Here is a 20,008-nt window from a genome sequence, read left to right as displayed (position 1 = left end):
CTCAAAGAGTGAGCACACAACCTGAGCGGACAGGGCATGCCTTGTGCTTGGTAAGCCAAAGCGATGGCATCCACTATCCAGTGGGCCATCCTCTGCTTGGAGACAGCCTTTTCCTTCTGCTCGTCACCGTAATAGACAAAGAGCTGGTCTGAGCTCCTGAGGCTTCAAGTTCTGTCCACGTACAGTTGCAGAGCGCAGACGGGACAGAGCAAAGCCAGGTCACATAGCCAGGCCGGGATCTCTCACGTGGCCGTCACCCGGCCCAAAATCAAGACATGATTCACCGACCAAAAATGCTGCGTCCAAGTGCAGCTGCATATCTCGGCTGCAATGTCATCAAGCTCCGCAGAACGCCGTCTCAATTTGAAGGATCGTTGGAAGGCAGCCTCCATTTCACCTCCTTCAATCAGCTCATTTTGAAGGATGCATCTAGTGTATCATTTGCATTCGTTGATCACCCACAATACACACTCCAATTCACGAAAAAGAACTGACGGAAAACAAGTCGGCATGAACTTGTCTGGGTTCATTATGAAATATAAGACAAAAATATGCTTTCTGTGTTGCAGTTTTGACTTTAATAAAAATGCAAAAACTTTCATGTTGTAAAAGAGAGAGAGATGGCATTTTTATTAATCAACAGTGTAGGGTTCGAGGGCGAACCAAACACAAATGAATCTTCCAGGTGATTTGTTCAAACATAATTCCACACAGAACTCAACACTCCAGACCCCAAATCACCAATCCAGAACCATAAAATTCAGGCTCCAGCCAGTCTACGCTAAGAACTTTATGGCCATGCAAGCAGCTAAAGGAAGAACTTTGTCAATGTTAGATGGTTTGGAAAAGACTTATTGGTTCAGAGATGGCAAAGCTCAGGGCCCGACCAAGATAACGGCAGAGGTTGCTTGATCCCACGACAGATATACAAAACAGACCTCCTTCTTCTTAAGGACCTCTGAATGACCCCAGGGTTTGAAATCTCTTAAAACCACAGAGACTGAGACTTTACCTATACAAATATTTAAAATCATCCCAAAACAATTCTTGATGGACTTATAATCAAACATCGTTCAACTACATAATTCTATATTGTGTCTACAACTTAGATCACACATAAGTCATGTAATTGTTATAACTATTAGATGTTTGAATGAAAGTGTGTCTTGTTTCCTATCAGTGCGATCGTATGTTCACAATTATGAAGATGGCTTGATTGAAATCTGTGTAAAATGTTTTGTATTCTTATAATAGGAATGATGTCTAAACTGTGGCCTCTGTACTCTCTGCTAGAGCTGGAGAGTAAGGAGATCACAGATAACGCATGATTTACAATGAAGAAAATGTCACCTCTCAAATAAAGACAGTGTCTAATTGGTCAGAACTCATCCAGGAGGCTGGACAAACCTTTGAGTTTATTATCTTAGGACTCGAACAAAGCTTTGGGGGGAGAAAGAGAAAAGTAGATAAAAAAAAAAAAAGATAATCGAGAAGCCATGATGGAGTAACCAGACAGATGAGTAACCATGTAAACGAGCAGACGAAAGAACCCAAATCAAGATCAGAAGAACATGGATTAAACAGCTTCATTCAAGCCATCTAACAACCCTCGTCTCAATTTTCTTTCTTTTCTTTTCTTAGTTTTCTTTTCTTTTCCATTGTGAGTCTCGGTTCTAAGTTAAGTTTTGTGGCAAAGTTTTGGTCCACGAATCGACTGCAAAGCCCGCTTCCAACTTCAAATACTTTCCATCCATCCGCCAGCACACCACGTGATTGGCCGACCCAGACATCTATCCAGGCAGGAGGAGACGCCAGCCAATGAACCTGGGAAACCCCTTTTACACCGATGAAGGGAATCCCCAAAAAAGCAAGTAGCCTCTAGACTCTTAAGCTGAACTGGTGCATTGATATAGATTTAACAACCCGCCTAAGAAACGATAGAAAGGTTAAATTAATGATTGATGGTTCGTTCATGTCTTATAAGTGCATATAGAAACTTGGGATTTCATCATCTCACTCTTAAAACTCATTCTTTCCTTACTGTCTTTCTTTCTGCAACTCGTATGAATGTGTGTGCGTGTGTTTGTGTTAGATATTAGTTTTATGTATTAGAATAATCAATAAAGTCTTGTTTGTATTTTAAAGAGAAGTGTTACTTGTGTTATGTGCTTACGAATTTAATGTCTTAAACTGCTGATCTAAGTTACCTTGCTAAATAGTGTTTCACTATAGTTTGGATAGTTATATCCGCTGCAGAGCTGATAATTAAGGCTGGTTCAAATGAACGCTGGACGAGTCATTTGCATGGCCGTAATAAGTGATTCTTTTGAATTCCCTATAAATTAATTAATAATTCCTTTAGAGCTAAATTGACCAGTAGGAATCACTACATTACGTCACAACAGGTATGCAAGGTATTTTATTGAACAGATAAATTGCCATATGTAGCTCTCTTACAATGTTCATTGTAAAGCATTATCTATTGTGAAGGCTCATTACATTATAGCACTGTGTTGGAATTTATTTTCAAGGAAGTATCGTGTCTATTAATGGGTAAAGCTACAGTAACGTCTTCAGCCAGTCGGCTTTAGATTCTTTCCATCTAAACTGGTTATATTTCTTAAAGGCCCCCTGAAATCAAAATGAACGGTTTTTAGCTTTTAATATGAATATGTTAGCATTAAGATTATAAGCTGCTGTGTTCCAAAACAATGACAAAATTTGCTTGGAGATAAAAGCATTCAAAACTTACAGTCTCTCACTTCCGCTAAAATGGATCCCTAAGCTATAAATACCACCCGGCCAAAGCGACCATTGACACGTCACAGAGCAATATGGGCTGGAGATGTGTGTTCGGTTGCTCAAACACTCGAGTTTTATTACGTTTTCCAACTGTACGTTGGTTAAGAATGAAATGGCTAGAATTTATTCACATCTCTACTATTGAATCCAACGTATCATCAGCACTCATATTCGCTTCCATGGTACTGTCAAATACGACTTGCAGTCTGTGAGGTAAACTAATGCTATTGGTGAGGTAAACTAATGCTGTGTCCTGTCTCAGCTTCCTGTTTCAGTGGAAATTACGTCAACGCATCATGCAAAGGCATTTAAGGGTCTTTAAGCCAAGTAGTGAATGTTTTATGAGCAGTAAGATTAATTTAATCAGCATGCATATTACATTTCATAATTAGGATATGCAATATGCATATTGTATAATTAATCTGATAAAAAAAAATAAAAAATCAATTAACAGTAGGGTGACCAGATGAGATTGGCTGAAATTTATGTCAACGAAACCAATGAATGAAAATGAGCTTATCAATGCATATCTAAATTCGCGCCTATATCTTTGTAGAACTTCAAAAAAAAAAAGAAAAAAAAAAGATGTTGCAGCATGAAAACAGCATGTACATCCGTGTTACTGTACGTGCAGTGAAGGGGTTCAGATGTAGCCTATTGTGCAAGGCATTTCTTAAATTCCAGTCACATCCTGTCAGTTGTAGCAATTGTAGTGTTCTTAGCAAGTGTGACTTAATTTAGCCTGCTTTCAAAAATATGGCAAAACAGTTAAATTAGATTAGATCAGGATTTATCCAGTTTAGTTGTTATGAAAATCTACCTGTTTGTTGTTATCAGCATTGCTTTGGTTTCAGTCACCCTTAACTGCAAAAAGAGAAAATGATTTGAAATGGAAAATAAATGCATGAGCCAGTGTATTTACACTCAACGACCATGAACCTATAATTTATTAAACCCGTGTGAATCTCACTAATAAACTAAAGGGTGCCAGGACCAGGCTCACTTACAATCATGGTGTAGCCCAGAACTAAATTAATTTCAGATTTTTTGGTTCAAATTAGCCATGTTTATTTTTCTGCCTTGACAGAAAGGGTGGGTGAAATTGTGTTCACTGTTTCAGTTACAGATGAATGGAGAATCCTTCATTAGATTATATCTCTCATTAGATTAGCATGTGCATGAGACCCTTCCGAGACACATGTCAGTGCTATTTTTTATCAAAGCAGCCAGGGTTCTGCACAGTGTCTTGGTTAATTTACCTCCATTACCAAATGAGCAGTGCAGTCTCCTAATCCAATCTCAGAGCAATTATAATTGATCTTTTTTAAAGCTCAGATGTCTCAGTTATTCAGTTTAAAACACTGAATTCTATCCCTCACAGCCCTGCTTTCATTCCTGCTGTCAAAAATGAAATATGGAACCTAAAGTCAATAAGCATTAATTTTTTCAATAATTCCAGGCAGCAGATTTTTTCAGCATGATAGGATACATCGTTAATCCAGTAGGTGGAGACAAGTGACTGTGAGTCATTTTAATCATTTAGGTTATTCAGAACGCTGATTCATTCAGTAATTGAGCTGGATTCAGCATATTAACTGGAACAGCATATTAGCAGAGAATGTCTAGCTACCTGCCGACTGTTTTTTATTTATTTATTTATTTATTTATTTATTTATTTATTTATTTATTTATTTTTTACCATATTTTTCTATGGCAGGAATAACAAGAGTAGGCTAGTAGTATGCAACTATGCGGTTATGAATTCAGCCATCGTCTTTAAAAAAGAATCATTGAATCATTTACCCACGATTTGTTCAAAAACATCCAGGAACAAAACATCACACCAGTGTGCTCGCTCGGTGGTAAAACGGCTATGGATGTGTTATTACGGACGAAAACGGACAAAGTTACGTCTAAAATGTAAGTTACTCGATATTAAGTTCTTGTTTTTTGAACTGTTGTTTTAAAACAATATGTATCACATAATAACGTGCTCCATTTTAGTTAACGTACTTCAGTAGCAGCAGCTAACGTTAACTTCTCAGAAACGGCTCAGTCCGTCATTGCTAGTTTTAACTGGATATTTGTCTTCACGTGCAATCGAAATGATCGTAAATAGGAGTTTCCTAGGTAAAAATTGCACATGAACACCTTCTGATGTAGTATCACTTATAATTGTGAGATATAAACTCATAATTGTGAGTCCAAAATGCGAGATATGAACTCACAATTGCGAGAAAAAAGTCAGAATTGTGAGATGAAAGTCGCAATTTTTATTTTTATTCAGTGGTAGAAACTTTAATAGAAAATTCAGCAGCTTCAAGCAGGTGTTTTTCCTTTTCTATTTACATGCTCATTCACAGCCCTCCTGATAAAGGGCCACATAACGCACACGTGTGTGATATTAATTTATTAATATGTCCTCATTCATTCTCACATGCATCCCAGCCCCTCAACACAATAATCTGAAGGCCAATTTGTCATCTGTGATCCGAAGCATAAAAAATATTCAAAAACACATGATATCTCCTAAAAAGGTCCCGCCATTAAACCACCAGAGTTGTTCTGTAGGTCCCACAGAAGTCTACTTGCTTCCTCTGAGAGCACTCATCCTAGAGTATCCTGGCAACTGAAAAGCCATATCCTGGCAACCACAGTGAGAGAGGGGAGCAGTTGAGATCCGTCCTTTGAGATTCACAGAAGAACAGACAAGTAAGCATTAAGAGCTCTGCCTTTATTTCTGTAACGACTCAGAATACATTATAATGAGTGTAAATAGGGGTCATGGGAAGAAATGGGTGTTTCTGAGGTGTTATCAAAAAAAGTGAATTTGTGCAAGATGAAGTGAATTTGAAGTAAAAAAAAACAATGCCAATTTTCCTTGTTGCATTTCTTCCAACTGTGGGCCATTAAAGGGTTAGTTCACCCAAAAATGAAAATTCTGTCAGTAATTACTCACCCTCATGTTGTTCCAACCCCGGTAGACTTTCGTTCATCTTCGGAACACTACGTCAGAACGTAGGCTCACTATTGGCCAATGCTGGTCATGTGTGTGATGCGTGTGATCCTGGCCAATAGTGAGCCTACGTTCTGACCAGAGCATGTGAGCGGAGTGGAGCGGTAAGAATCTCCGCTCATCGCTCACGTAACTGTTCACCCCTCCGCTCCCCCGCTCAAAGCTACATCAGGCCGCTCCGCTCATTATCGCTCAGCGCTCAACGCAGTTTGCTTCGCGCTCCACTCAAATCGCCCCCCCGCTCGCTCCAAAAAAGAAAAAAAAATCTATAAAGGGGCCTATGACTTTTAGCTTAGACCACAGCCTTACCTCCTAAAGAACTAATGAGCAACAACAAAATTTTTCAAATAGAAATATTTTATTTCAAATGACAAATTACAAATTAGTCACAAAAATTCCTGTAAAATTAAATGAATAAATGGGCCTAATAATATAAATAAAAATTATATAAACAAAAATATACATAAACGTTTTAAAAGTAAATTAACTATTAGGCCAACATTCTTATAACTGAACTTTTGCGCAGCGCGCAGGATTAAAATTTAAATTGGCTTATATCAATTGTACAAAAAAAAAAAACTGCTGTAAAATTAAACGAATAAATGGGCCTAATAATATAAATAAAAATTATATAAACAAAAATATACATAAACGTTTTAAAAGTAAATGAACTATTAGGCCAACATTCTTATAACTGAACTTTTGCGCAGCGCGCAGGATTAAAATTTAAATTGGCTTATATCTATTGTACAAAAAAAACTGCTGTAAAATTAAACGAATAAATGGGCCTAATAATATAAATAAAAATTATATAAACAAAAATATACATAAACGTTTTGAAAGTAAATTAACTATTAGGCCAACATTCTTATAAATGAACTTTTGCGCAGCGCGCAGGATTAAATTTTGAATTGGCTAAATATCAATTGTAAAAAAAAAAAAAAACTGCTGTAAAATTAAACGAATTAATGGGCCTAATTATATAAATAAAAATATACAGGCTATAGGCCTACATCAAAGTTTTAAAATGAACTATTAGGCCAAAATTCTTAACTGAACTTTTGCGCAGTGTGCACGTGGATTTCAATTTAAATTGGCTTTGTTGTCAAACAAAAAAAAAAAAAAAAAAAATGAATTGCTTTCCTTATCTACAGTTCTTTTGAGTTGACCTTCAAGAACACAAGTTTGGACAATGTCTGAGGCTTCAGACTCATGCGGTGGTTTCTTGAGAGCAAGCCAGCAGCGGAGAAAACTCTCTCTGCGCTCGCAGACCCGCTTGGGATGCTGAACACAATGCGAGCCACTTTAGACAGGCGGGGAAAAGACGTTGAGTTTTCTTTCCAAAATCGAATGACATCTGCGTCCGGGTTCTGTCTCGGGGATGAGAGGTAATTTTCAACTTCACCTTTGGCGTCTCCGGTAATGCGTTGCTGCTCGTTGAAGTATGACCCGAAGAGGCGAGCTCTTTTTGGTTCAGGCTCGGGATTCAGGTCAGCGGCGGGTGGTGTGTTGGTCTCGGGTGTCCCACTGGGAGCATTAATTTCCTCCGCTTCTTTTATGAGGAGGTCACGGATCTCCCCGAGTTTGTTGCATACAGACTCATCTCGGATTATCCATTCGGTCTTGAAACGGGGATCTAACACTGATGCTAAAATGAGATGTTTATCAGTATAGTATATTCCATAGCGAGTTGACACGTTGTTTGCCAATGTTTCTGCAAAAGCAGCGATGCCCATTGGAAGTGCAGCGTGAGTGTCATCGGTGAGCAGGGATTTTATTTCTGTGACAGCAGGGAGGATCATCCCCAGGTTCCCCAGCTCCTTCTGCATTTTTTCTGTGAGGTCTGCCAGAGGTGTCAGCACACTGACAAGGTGCGTCAGCTGGCGTACTTGATTCAGGGTGATGTTAGCAACATTAGACTTGAGTTTGTTTTGCCATAACGGGTCTTTTTGGAACAACCGGATGACCGACTGAATCATCCGAAGCTGGCTGCTCCATCGAGTGGCGCAGGCAATTGTGGGACGGACCCCTAATTGGTCTGTTTCCTCTGTGTTCAGGGTGCTCTTGCGTACACTTTTCACCAGCTTGCCGACTTTCACTAACAGCCTATTAATGTTGTCGTGCTCGTTAACGGCATCTTTGATCGCCAGCTGAAGCATGTGAATGGGGCATCTCAGATGTAAATTTGACACAGTAAAGTACTGATTTATCATAGTTTCTACATTAGTTGTTATCACTTCCACATGGACTTGCGAGGGCGCCGGCGGTTCCTCATCCTCCTCTTCATGTTCTGCGCTGCTGCTGGCATCCGCGGTCACTTCACCCTCCGCCTCCTCTTCAGTGCCAGGGAGGAGGTTAAACGCCTTGATCATGTTGCTGCCACTGTCAGTGACGACACGAATCACACGTCGTTGCACGTTCCAATATTTCAGTACACTTTCATACTTTTGATAAATACGATCTGCGGTGTGGTGCCCTTGAATGTGCTCACAGCCCAACAAAACCGTGTGCCCCCGGAACGTCCCATCAATGAAACTGGCCACGATGCCAAGGAAGCTGTGCCCTCTTCTACTGGTCCAAATGTCCGCTGACAGAACGAGCCCATCACCATTTTGCAGTAGGTCTCGCAGTTTGGCTTCCATCTCTTCCAGAGCATGTGGCATGAGCGTGTCCCGTACGGTGTTGTAGCACGGGGGTGTGTAGCCCGGTTGAGCTGCGCTGGCAAAGTGTTGCATCCCTTCGCGTTCTCCTAAACTCAGCGGTTCATAGTCCATGTAAATCATTTTAAAAAATGCTACATCCAGCTCTCTTTTTCTCTCCCTTGTTATAGTTGGGCCTTTGCGTGCAGTGAAGAAACTTTTGAATTCCTCAACCGTTTTCTTTTGTTGCTGCTGCTCCTCCTCTAGCTCTATCAAATACAAATTCACGGACGACACAAATGAAATAAAACAAACCATTATGCCTACTTGAATGACAAAACGAATTTGTTTGAATATTAATCTATATTTAATTTACACTTTGTTACAAGTTATCATATTCAATTTGCTAACCTTTGGCTTTCTTCCCAGCGTGCTCACGTAGCACACTTTCATGCTTTCGGGAAATGTGCCTTTTTAGATTCCAAAAGGAATCTTTACTTACTGAAACGATGTCTCCACATTCGTTTTCTTCTACCACATTGTCACTGTTAGTTCGTTTTCTAATAGTACACCTGTATGATTTCTCGTTTTCTTTTTTGAAGTACTTTTGGAACTCCATTTTGAATGAGTTTTGATTGAAAATAGTCTGTTGATGACAGTGAAAGACAGATGGATTCTGGGTGACTGAGCATGCTTCAGACTCGTGGTGAGCGGAGCGAAATTGGAGCGGGAAATAGAGCAACGCTCCGTCCTTTTAAAAATGCCGCTCTGCGCTCAGTCTAAGACCCGCCCGCTCGCGCTCCCCGCTCGCTCCCGCTCCACTCCGCTCACATGCTCTGGTTCTGACGTACAACCCAGAAGCGCTGCGCTGTTACACTACGTGAACTCACTCAGAGGCCCACACAGAACAAAATGAATAGTTGAATAAAGTCGTTATTTTTGTATTAATTTTTTTGCGCACAAAAAGTATTCTCGTCGCTTGATAAACTTATGGTTGAGCCACTGTAGTCACTTTGACTTTTTTAAACATTGTCTTTACTAACTTTCTGGGCCGGCAAGTTTCAATTACAGAGAAGCCTATGGAGCAGTGAGACAGCTCTCAGATTTAATAAAAAAATATCTTAATTTGTGTTCCAAAGATGAACGGGGTTGGAACAACATGAGGGTGAGTAGGCCTAATTACTGACAGAATTTTCATTTTTGGGTGAACTAACCCTTTAAGTCCTGAGACAAAATAAGGTTTGCATGTTTCTATAAAGAGGCACTTAACAGAATGATATGAGCAGATGTGCTGTTAACCCTTGGAGACTGTAAATAAGATAATCACATGATGTGTCTGTGAGTGTGTGTGTGTGTGTCTGTGAGTGTGTCTGTGAGTGTGTGTGGCCTGTTAAACCCTACGTTATGGGGACTAAAGCCTTCTTGTAGAGGAGATTTCTCAGGGGCTCAGTGACTGTCTGCTGTACTGCTCCCTTCAGAATTAGCTTCAAACTAAATTTATCACAGCAGCAGATCCTAATTCCTAAAATTACAGAAGCTAAACTTGATTAAAGCTACACTGTGTGATATTTTCTCCCATCTAGCGGTGAAATTGTATATGACTACTACCCAGTGAATATTAGTTTCTGTTCCTTTCAATTTTAACTCCTACGGTGGCCGTATTATTCCAAGATTAACATGGCTTCCAGTTCGACTTCGTCCAATTGCGCCTTTAAAACTATCACCTGTGATCCGTCGCAGCACAGATTTATGTTACAAGGTAAACAATACTTTTTCACCATTGACGTGAGGAAAAGTAACGCAAGTTATACTAGAGGTCGTTCTGGCGTTATGCACAACCATGCTATGGTTAGACAAGCAACTATAAAACTTCGAATTTACACAAATAGGCTGGATTACCTGCCGAGAAGAAAGCAGGCAACTTCGGCGTCCGTTTTAAAATCTTTGCTCCTCATGAGCTCTTTCCATCTGGGAAAAGTTACTCCAGTATTGACTTTGGTCTTGCTGATTTGCCTGTTGCGTTGACATTTTAATTCTCTCTTTCACTTCCTTGGCGACTCTGCTACATGTCCTCGAGAATAGGCGTGATCCTCCATCAGCAATCTTTCAAATCTGCCGGCAGTCGCGAGTAATCTCTCCCTCGCATTCGTCTCTGTGTCACTGAGTGTAAAGCGCGAAAGGCGAAGCTTGAATTTACAGGTATGTCCCTCTTTGGCTAATGTAGTTTCAAGATGGAGGGGCAACATGGCGACCGGCATTCCAACCCCTCACCCGTATGTACTTTCAATGGCAGATTATAAACTTACGAGAATACTTTATTACTTGAAAGAAGTAAATATACATTAATGAGCACATATATTTTTGAAAGAACTAAGTGTTTTTTGCTAAGAATCAACTAAATAAATAACACAGTGTAGCTTTAAACAAAACATTTTCAGCAGCAAAATATTATCTTTCCTGTATTGCCATTATCAAATTATCATCTCTGTGAGATTCACCTGAAAACACTATAATTTGTATATAATTTTAAATATTTTATATATATATATAAATAAATTAATACCTTATTATTATGAATCTTCTGTGGATGAAAGTGCATGAAGCATTTGAAAATAGTTTCTCATATTAATTTATTAACTAAATATATGGTTTCATTAGAGTAAAGAAGGTTAACAGATAACTCCTCAGTGACCGTTGAGATGTGTTATAGTTATAGTTAAGTATTGTCAATTATATTGATTATTGACAATAGATATGCTCACAATACAAGCGAAAGACGTTTAATTGAAATTTGCATCATCATTTTGTGAATTGTGTTCTGTCTGAATTTGTTGTATCAGAAATATGTTGCTTTGCTCATACGAGCCCATATGAGCTAAATAATGTCATTTTATAGTCTTATTAGTCTATTTATAAGTGGTATGCCGCCTGATTATGAAAAGTAAATATTTAGAAGAAAAAAAAAAGACTTTATTGTAATGGAAATTGGGGAAAATGGGTTTAACTGTTTTCAGCACACAGTAAACCCTAACGCTCAAAATAATGAATTGGTTTGAGTAGGACCAACTTGAAATTATACTAATTAGTAATGAACTTTTATGAGTATTTAGCACTTTCTTTTTCTTTCAAGTTCACAGAACTGATATATTTTAAGTAAACTGAACTGCTTCATGGTTTTGAGTTGTAAGAAATTATTTATTTTAATTTAGAATAACTAAAGTTTAACTGAAACTGGGCTTTGCCCATGGCACTCAAAATATAGAGTAAATGCTCAAATTAAGCATGTTTTAATGTTTAATGTTTTTTTTTGTTTTTTTGTGTGTGCAAGATTAATGTTAAAGGGTTAGGCTGCTAGGTGACCGAAACGTAGTGTTTTTGCGCTGCGCGTCTGTGTTATACGTCATCACGCATCACACACATGACCAGCGTCGGCCAATAGTGAGCCTACATAGTGACGTATAACACAGACGCGCTGCGCAAAAACACTACGTGAACCAACTAGAGGCCCAGAGAGAAGGAAATGAATTGTGGAATAAAGTCGTTATTTTTGTTTGTTTTTGCGCACAAAAAGTATTCTCGTCGCTTGATATACTTAAGATTGAGCCACTGTAGTCACTTGGACTATATTAACAATCTCTTTAATAACTTTTCTGGGCCAGCAAGTTTCGGTCACCTAGCAGTAGGGGTGTGCGATATGACGATTTTTGATCATTCTCAGTTGCTGTTCTGGCGCCTCTGTCCCAACATACTGAACAACGCGACGTATATTCAGATCAAATGTTAACGCAGCGGAACGGGACACTACAGTTCACAAAAGTTCATAATTTGCATGTGCTTTAATGCCTTGTCATTTAATTCGCGTGCTGATGTGCTGTTCTAACGTGTGCGTTTCTCAGCGCGTACATGTGAAGCTCACATGCACTAAAAGCCTGTCTACCAGCGCCTGGATACTGGACTAAGTTATCTTTCGAGTCTTATTGTGCTAATACTGTCAAATACACACAAGATTTACATAAACAAAGTCGGCGATGTCTAAAGTGAAAGCAAACTTGAGAAAATTGAGAGAAAATCTGCTTGTCAAATGCGTGTATAAAAGACGCGTCGAGTGCACAGTGGTAATAGTAAACACGCTGCCGTTTGTCCTTAAAGGGATAGTTCACCCAAAAATAAAAATGATCTCATTATTTACGCACTATAATGTTGTTCCAAGCCTGTATTAATTTCCTTCTAATATTTTCTAATATTTTTCTAATATTAATATTTTGAAGAATGTGGCTATACAAACAGTAGCTGGTCCCCATTGACTTCCATAGGAGAAAAATATACTATGGAAGTTACATTCTTCCAAATAACTTTTATTTTCAACAGAAGAAAGAAACTTATTCGAGTTTAAAACAACTTGAGAGAGTAAATTATGACAATTTGAATTTTTAGGAGAACTATCCCTTTATTGTTAATAAAACAACAAAATGCAAAGAGAAAATCACTCACTGCTCTTGATTGATAACTTTAATAGTAGCTTTAATAAGTATCAATTTATAATTTATACAGTGAAGTCTATGTTTTGTTTTATTTTCATATTTGTTCATTTAATTACTTTCTTCAATGCTACTGTTAAATACACCCACTGTAGCTGAAAACAAAGCACTGTTTATTTAATTTGTATATTAAGTTGTGTGTGTAATGTGTATCTTTGATCTTAATATTTAATAACAAAGAAAATAATGACAAATATTTTTTATCTTCGCCCCGTCTGCCATTCTTTTTTATTTTATATTTTGTTACCTAAGGCTTTGTTTTTAAAATATGGAAATAAAATATGGACAAACATTAGTTTGGCTGTAATGCTCAGTCACAAAATAGTAAAACCAACATAAAAAAGAATCGTGATAAAATCGTTAATCGTGATTTTCCTGAAAAAAATCATGATATGATATTTTTACCATATCGCCCACCCCTACCTAGCAGCCTATGGAGCAGTGATCAGCTCTCAGATTTCATCAAAAATATCTTAATTTGTGTTCCGAAGATGAACGAAGGTCTTACGCGGTTGGAACAACATGAGGGTGAGTAATTACTGACAGAATTTTCATTTTTGGGTGAACTAACCCTTTAAGTGGCAGATTTAGCAGTGATTAATGTTTTATGCTAATTTAGAAGAATTTCTGTTAATGTTGATTTTAGGAGAGTTACCGTCATGGTGACAAGTGTTGCATGCGGGTGGATAGGTCTGAGAACAAGTATGTTAATAGCTTTTTATGCTGCACTCTCATACAGCAAATGCTAAACCATGCTATTGTTAACATGTTAGCAAATTAGCAAGTTAGCATTTATTGAACTAGCTTGTTATAGCTAGCTAAGTATAAATTAATTAAAATGTTCACATTCAGGTTACATGAAAATTTTAAGTTAAATGTAGGGATTAGTTTACTCAAACATTTCAAGTTAAGAACAAGTAGGCAACTGATTGCCTTAATTTTTTTTGAGTTTTAACAACTTACTCGAGTTTACAGTGCATTCAAAAAAATGTGGTCCTGAAAAAGGCTACATTTTTATTTTTGCAAAACTGTAATATTTTTGTTTTTAATTGTTGGGAGTAATAAAGCCAAGACATGCTGTTGTGAGATGCACCTGTCATCCAACATTTACAGCTTGCATACATACTTCTGAACACAAGATGGCACACTTACACTATTTACATGGAAATCATAGACTTCAAACTCTGATCAGCAACACTGTCTCTGAGCAGCGACAAACACAGTTTCCCTTATGATGCTCTTTTAAAAGCACTTTTTTCTGCTGAAGTTTCCTAGTAAGTGGCACTTTTGGCAGATGAAATTTGAATGATGAAAAGTCAGTCAGAGCTAATAATACGTATGCTTTGGTCATATCGAAGGAAAGTTAAATAATAACTACATAATTGTAGCTTGTCGTTATTCATCAAACTGTTGTGCAGAAGCATTTAGAGTTTCTGATGATGATGATGATGATGGAAAACTATAGTATAATCATATTAGTATGTAACTAATATGCAACCAAACTAGTATACGAGTGTAACAAACTTGTTAGTTATCCAGGCTCGAGGCAATTCAAGGAATGCCTATCAGATAATTTTCTCATTTCAAAGACAAGTCTTGGCATGGCATAATTCTGTTCTCACAATATTCACAGAAAAAGAAAGTAAGAGTGGCACATGTGTATTTGGCAGCCTTTATATGTTATCTAATACCTGCTATTGTTGAGCGTGACACTGAGACTTAGACAGTGTCTCTCTCATCAGCCTGTGCAGCTGCAACAGTCTTTCCAGTCCAACCACCCAGTGTGTTTCTGAACATCGCACGACAGGTTACCAGTTACATCTCAGCTGCACTTGGGCTTTTAATGCTTTAATCCAGTTATAATGACAGTGATACTGTAAGTAGAAGCTGTTTAGTGCTTGTGTGCCCTCGAGTTCAGCTATTCTTTACAGCATGGCCTCGTTCGGTTCACTTTCATTTATACACACATTTATTAAATAATACCCTCTTATAGATTAATATTAAATTAACATATAACTGTCAGTTAAGTGAAACAATAACAACACCATATCAAGTTATGTTAAAGGGAAAGTTCACTTTGAAATTAAATTTTGGTATGTTTTAGCTTACCTCAAGGGCATCCAAGATGTAGGTGTCTTTTTTTCCGCAGTAGTTTCAATTTTAATATTTTTAGGTCAAACCGTTCTTGTCTGTCAGTCATATAATGCAGGTCTATGGTCACGGTCTCAAAACACATGCACAGAGTCCAAATTAAAACAATTCCCCGTCGTCCAAATTAAACAATTCCCCATCGTAAGTACACATTGATGGCCTAAGACACGAAACGAGCGGTTTGTGTGAGAAAACGAACAGTTTTTATATCGTTTTTACCTCTTGAACTCAGCCACGTCCAAGTGATCTGAGAGCGCGGGCGGGTATAGATATATACAATAGATGTCGCCTTGGCTACGGTTTCGCAGCCAAGGCGACATCTATTGTATATATCTATACCCGCCCGCGCTCTCAGAAACAGGATTTCAAAAAATTCGAATATTACATGAAATCACACAGTAATCACACAGTAATACAATGGTCATTGAACCAGGTTTTGGTTCTTTTGGCAGTGTGGGCAGGTGCAAATCCTGCTGGAAAATGAAGGAAGCATGAAGTGCTCTGAAAATGTCCTGGTAGACGGCTGCGTTGACCTTGGATTTAATAAAGCACAGTGGACCAAAGTCCTCTTTTCTGATGAGAGCAAATTTTGCATCTCATTTGGAAACCAAGGTCCCAGAGTCTGGAGGAAGAATGGAGAGGCACACAATCCAAGATGCTTGAAGTCTAGTGTGAAGTTTCCACAGTCTGTGTTGGTTTGGGGAGCCATGTCATCGACTGGTGTTGGTCCACTGTGCTGTCCACTCAACGCAGCCGTCTACCAGGACATTTTCAGAGCACTTCATGCTTCCTTCAGCAGACAAGCTTTATGGAGATGCTGACTTCATTTTCCAGCAGGATTTGCACCTGCCCACACTGCCAAACTAACCAAAACCTGGTTCAATGACCATGGTATCACTGTGTAATTACTGTGTGATTTCATGTAATATTCTAATTTGTTTAAATCCTGTTTTCGTGGGTTTTATGAGCTGGAAGCCCAAATTATGTACAAATAAACAACTAAATACTTGAAATCGTTGAAGTTGTGGGCCCTGAATCTATAATCTATGGAAGTTTAACGTTTTGAATGGAATTATGGAAATAAATAAACTTTTCCATGATATTCAAATTTTTTGGAAAGGGTCTGTATTCAGATAGAAAACAGTTATTTTAAATTGTAATAATATTTCACAATATACAGTTTTTACTGTACTGTTCGGTACTGTTGGTAAAAAGTATCTGACATTGAATAACATCATCAGCTGATTAATGAACTAATAACCAGTGTTAGGGAAAGTTACTTTTAAAAGTAATGTTGTAATATTGCATTATGTAAATACTTTTTATGGAAAGTAATGTTACAGTACTTTTGCATAACTTTTTCTCACATGAGCTGGGCTTGCTTTTTAGTTTTTAACAACACAAAAGTTATATTTTTGGCAAATGTAAAGGCCCTTTCAAACCACAGGTGAAATGAATGAGCCTCAGGATGAAGGAAATATAAATTCACGCCTGTACATTAGAGGTCGCAGCTCAAACAAACCTTTCAGCTGTGCTGGATCGCAGAATAGGATGCAGGCGAAGAAAGTTCAACATTAGTTTGGTTGAACTGGATCATCAAAAGTCAGAAGCAAAGACATTGGTTAATAAAGTGAGATTAAATCAACCCGATCTCATGAAATGCATCTCTACAGCACGCATTGTGTTTATCGTGCAATTTATAAATGCAAAAATTAGTTTTTACGTTCATATGATACCCATGTGATATGTGCTTTAGTGGTGTGGGGTAACGTGGGTATTACACGCCATAAAGTGCGTATCATGCACGATAAATAAAATGCGTGCTATAGAGACGCATTTCGTAAGATCAGGCTGGATTAAAAACATAAAGTATGTTTGTGTTATTTAGATTTGCATAATATTCTGCGTCTGCATTGCACAGTTTTGATTCATTTTGAGGAATACAGAAAGTGAGGTAATGCTCACATTATATCTACAGTAACCATCATGTTTACACACAGCGCACATCTGCACTTACTCACGACTTCTCTCAATATGGGGACAGGAGAGCTGTCGGTCAATAAATGGGAAAACTTATTTGAAAAAGTAATGTATTTTATTGTAAATTGAAAAAATAATGCATTACTTGTTACTTGAAGAAAAAAGCAATCTGATTACGTATGTCGAGTCACTTCTAATACGTTACCCCCAACACTGCTAATGACAATGAATCAGCTGATTGTGTTAACATATCTCTATGATAAAGTGTTTCTTTTGTTTCACTTAACATAACTGACTTGGCATGTCAATGAAGCAAGAATGCAACATCAGTCTGGCAAAATGATTGATTTTTCTTGCTCTGCCTCCTAGAAAAAGGACAGCCTCATATAAACCGTTTGGCATTTTTAGATTTTAATTGAGACATTTTTTATCTTTTTTTATCAAGATGACCTTTGGACGGTCTCCACAATGATGGCGATTTCAGGTTTTACTATCATCAAGGTGACATTTGGTCTCCACCTGACCCACATACATATTCTCTCCCATGCTCTTCTTCTCTCTCTGTCTAAACTCTGTAATCAGAAAACATAAACATGTTCTTGTTGGGACAGTCTCTCACAGACTGCTGCCAGGACCTTTATTAATTCACGATGCCCATGCATGATTCCAGATGCCGTTCAGCACGTGCTCCTCACCAACGGCTAGACTGCTGCTTCACTTTACATGTGATGATCTCCTTTATAGCTGGAGATGCACTATTAAATTGCATTGAACTGACCAAAAAAAATTATAATTGCAAAAAAAGTTGAAAATTGCTTAACTTATTTTGATGAGTTAAAGCAATGTAAAAACATATGTTGTCATAACTTATTGATTATATAAAGTTTTACATGCAAATCTAGTATTGGAATATGAAGAATCTCATTTGGAAAATTATTACAGACTTTTGGCAATGTCCCATTGAAGTGTAAAATTTAAGTGAGTAGCTGTTTATAACTCATAGCAACAACTGTTTTTCTTATACAGTACCGACAGATGTGCAAGGGTGTATCATAAGTTCATCCAGTGACGTAGAGTTGTTACTCAAAAAAAAGCATCTCCCTGTCTGTTTCCCGCTCAGAGATGAATGTATTGCCTGGAATAGGCTACTAAGGGACTATCTGGGATCCCTCGTGTTCTTTCCTTTCCAATCCATGTTGGATCATAAAAATGAGCTCAAATAAATGAGACAAAACTTGCACTCATAGTGCAATCAGCCACGCAAGGTGACCTGGAACGTCTAGCTGACATTTCACGCTAGAATCTCACTCTGGATCCTTGGGTCACGTCAAGAAGATATACAATGGGAAAAACAGATCGGCATTAAGTTGAAATGACTTAATCATCCAAGTTGATTGTACTTAAAAATTTAAGGCAGCAAATTTTTTTTTCTCCAGTATACCGTAAATCCTCTAATATTGGCCTGTATTCCATTAGCGGCCGGGTCTCTAACATTGGCCGGTCTCGCTGTCGGTGGAGGTAAATAAAGGCCAGTCTCTAATAGTGGCCGGGGCTATTATTAGAACCAACGTTTTACTGGGCAGGCCACCACATTATGCTTATGATAGTACATTTTTTTTAACAATTTATTCTCTTAATGTATATATTCTAATAATTAGGGCTGTAACAATATGCAATATGAATCCGAAATCGCTATCTACGAACCTGTGTCGCGGTGTGAGAAGGCAGAATCGCGACACACCCCTTTTTTGAAGTTAACATTATACAATACGTAGACCTACACCACAAAACTATCTGAGGATAAATGTAATATTGGGCAATTCCAGCGTTATAAACGGGGACATTTGCAGTAAAAACTTGAAATATAAACTCTCAGAAAATGCATTTAATACATATTGAAAAATATCAGTCTACACATGCGTTTTATATTTAATATGAGGGAAATAGCCTAGGCTACACATGCGTTACGGGACACAAAAAATCTTTAACTTTTAGGTAGCAAAATATTTGTTTGTAATTCTGTGAATTACACTGCGCAAACCAAAAGTAATACTAACCGGATGAAGAAGGGTTGGCTCTCCACAGAACACAAAATATTAATTTTAATTTATTTTTCGTGTTTCCATTTATGAGGAAAAAACAATGTTGCGGACGTGAGTGCACTGAAAGCGCCACTAAAAGACTGCTTTAAAACTTTCACAGACACCTCAAACAGAAAGCACATAGCCTTTTTTTAAAGTGAATTTCATTTTTGTATTAATTGTATCTTAATTTTAATCAGCGTTTCATCAACCAATTGCCAGGATTTAATAAATAAGAAGTAAATATAGTAGAAAATAGATGTGTGAACTGAAGCGCGTCTCATAAATTAACCGAAACGTCCCGGGTTACGAATGTAACCCTAGTTCCCCGAAGGGAACGGATGCTGCGTGGAAACGCGGTGGGAACGCCTCCAGCGTAGTGCGTCTGAAGCATGAATGAAATCAGCCAATGGCGAGACGGAACGTAGTAGGCGGGTGACGTCTCCGACCAGGAAACTATAAAGCACCCCTGAAAACACAAGCGAAACAGCTTCTGATGTTACTGAAGCAAGCGATCACGGGGATGCCGGGAGTATGGCAAAGACACTCAGCGTCCGTTCCCTTCGGGGAACTAGGGTTACATACGTAACCCGGGAGGTTCCCCTTCAGGGAACTACCGCTGCGTGGAAACGCGGTGGGAACGCAATACCCACGTCGCCATACGAGCAAGTCTCCGTAGTGTGTAATCAAGGCGCACAGGCTGAGGAAAGAACTTGCGCCCCAGGAGTGGAGCTAAAATCAAGACTATAAAACCTGACGAATGTGTGCGGTGAGGACCAGCCTGCCGCATCACAAACGTCC

The 20,008-nt window shown here is 38.3% G+C and overlaps 1 long non-coding RNA gene across 1 annotated transcript in view; it reads right to left on the bottom strand.

Annotated features, from left to right (window-relative positions):
• Positions 1 to 11,919: 11,919 nt before the first annotated feature.
• The window catches only part of LOC309480699, a 36,814-nt gene continuing 28,725 nt past the window's right edge, over positions 11,920 to 20,008 (bottom strand). The window contains exon 3 of the long non-coding RNA XR_014199733.1: positions 11,920 to 12,039. This is a non-coding gene — a long non-coding RNA (uncharacterized lncRNA). The remainder of the gene's footprint in view (positions 12,040 to 20,008) is intronic.

Source organism: Leuciscus leuciscus (genome assembly GCF_965113295.1).
Source record: "Leuciscus leuciscus genome assembly, chromosome: 18".
NCBI classification, from domain to species: Eukaryota; Metazoa; Chordata; class Actinopteri; order Cypriniformes; family Leuciscidae; genus Leuciscus; species Leuciscus leuciscus.
The sequence above is the reverse complement of the archived record's forward strand: the minus strand, read 5'-3'. Positions and strand labels throughout refer to the sequence as shown.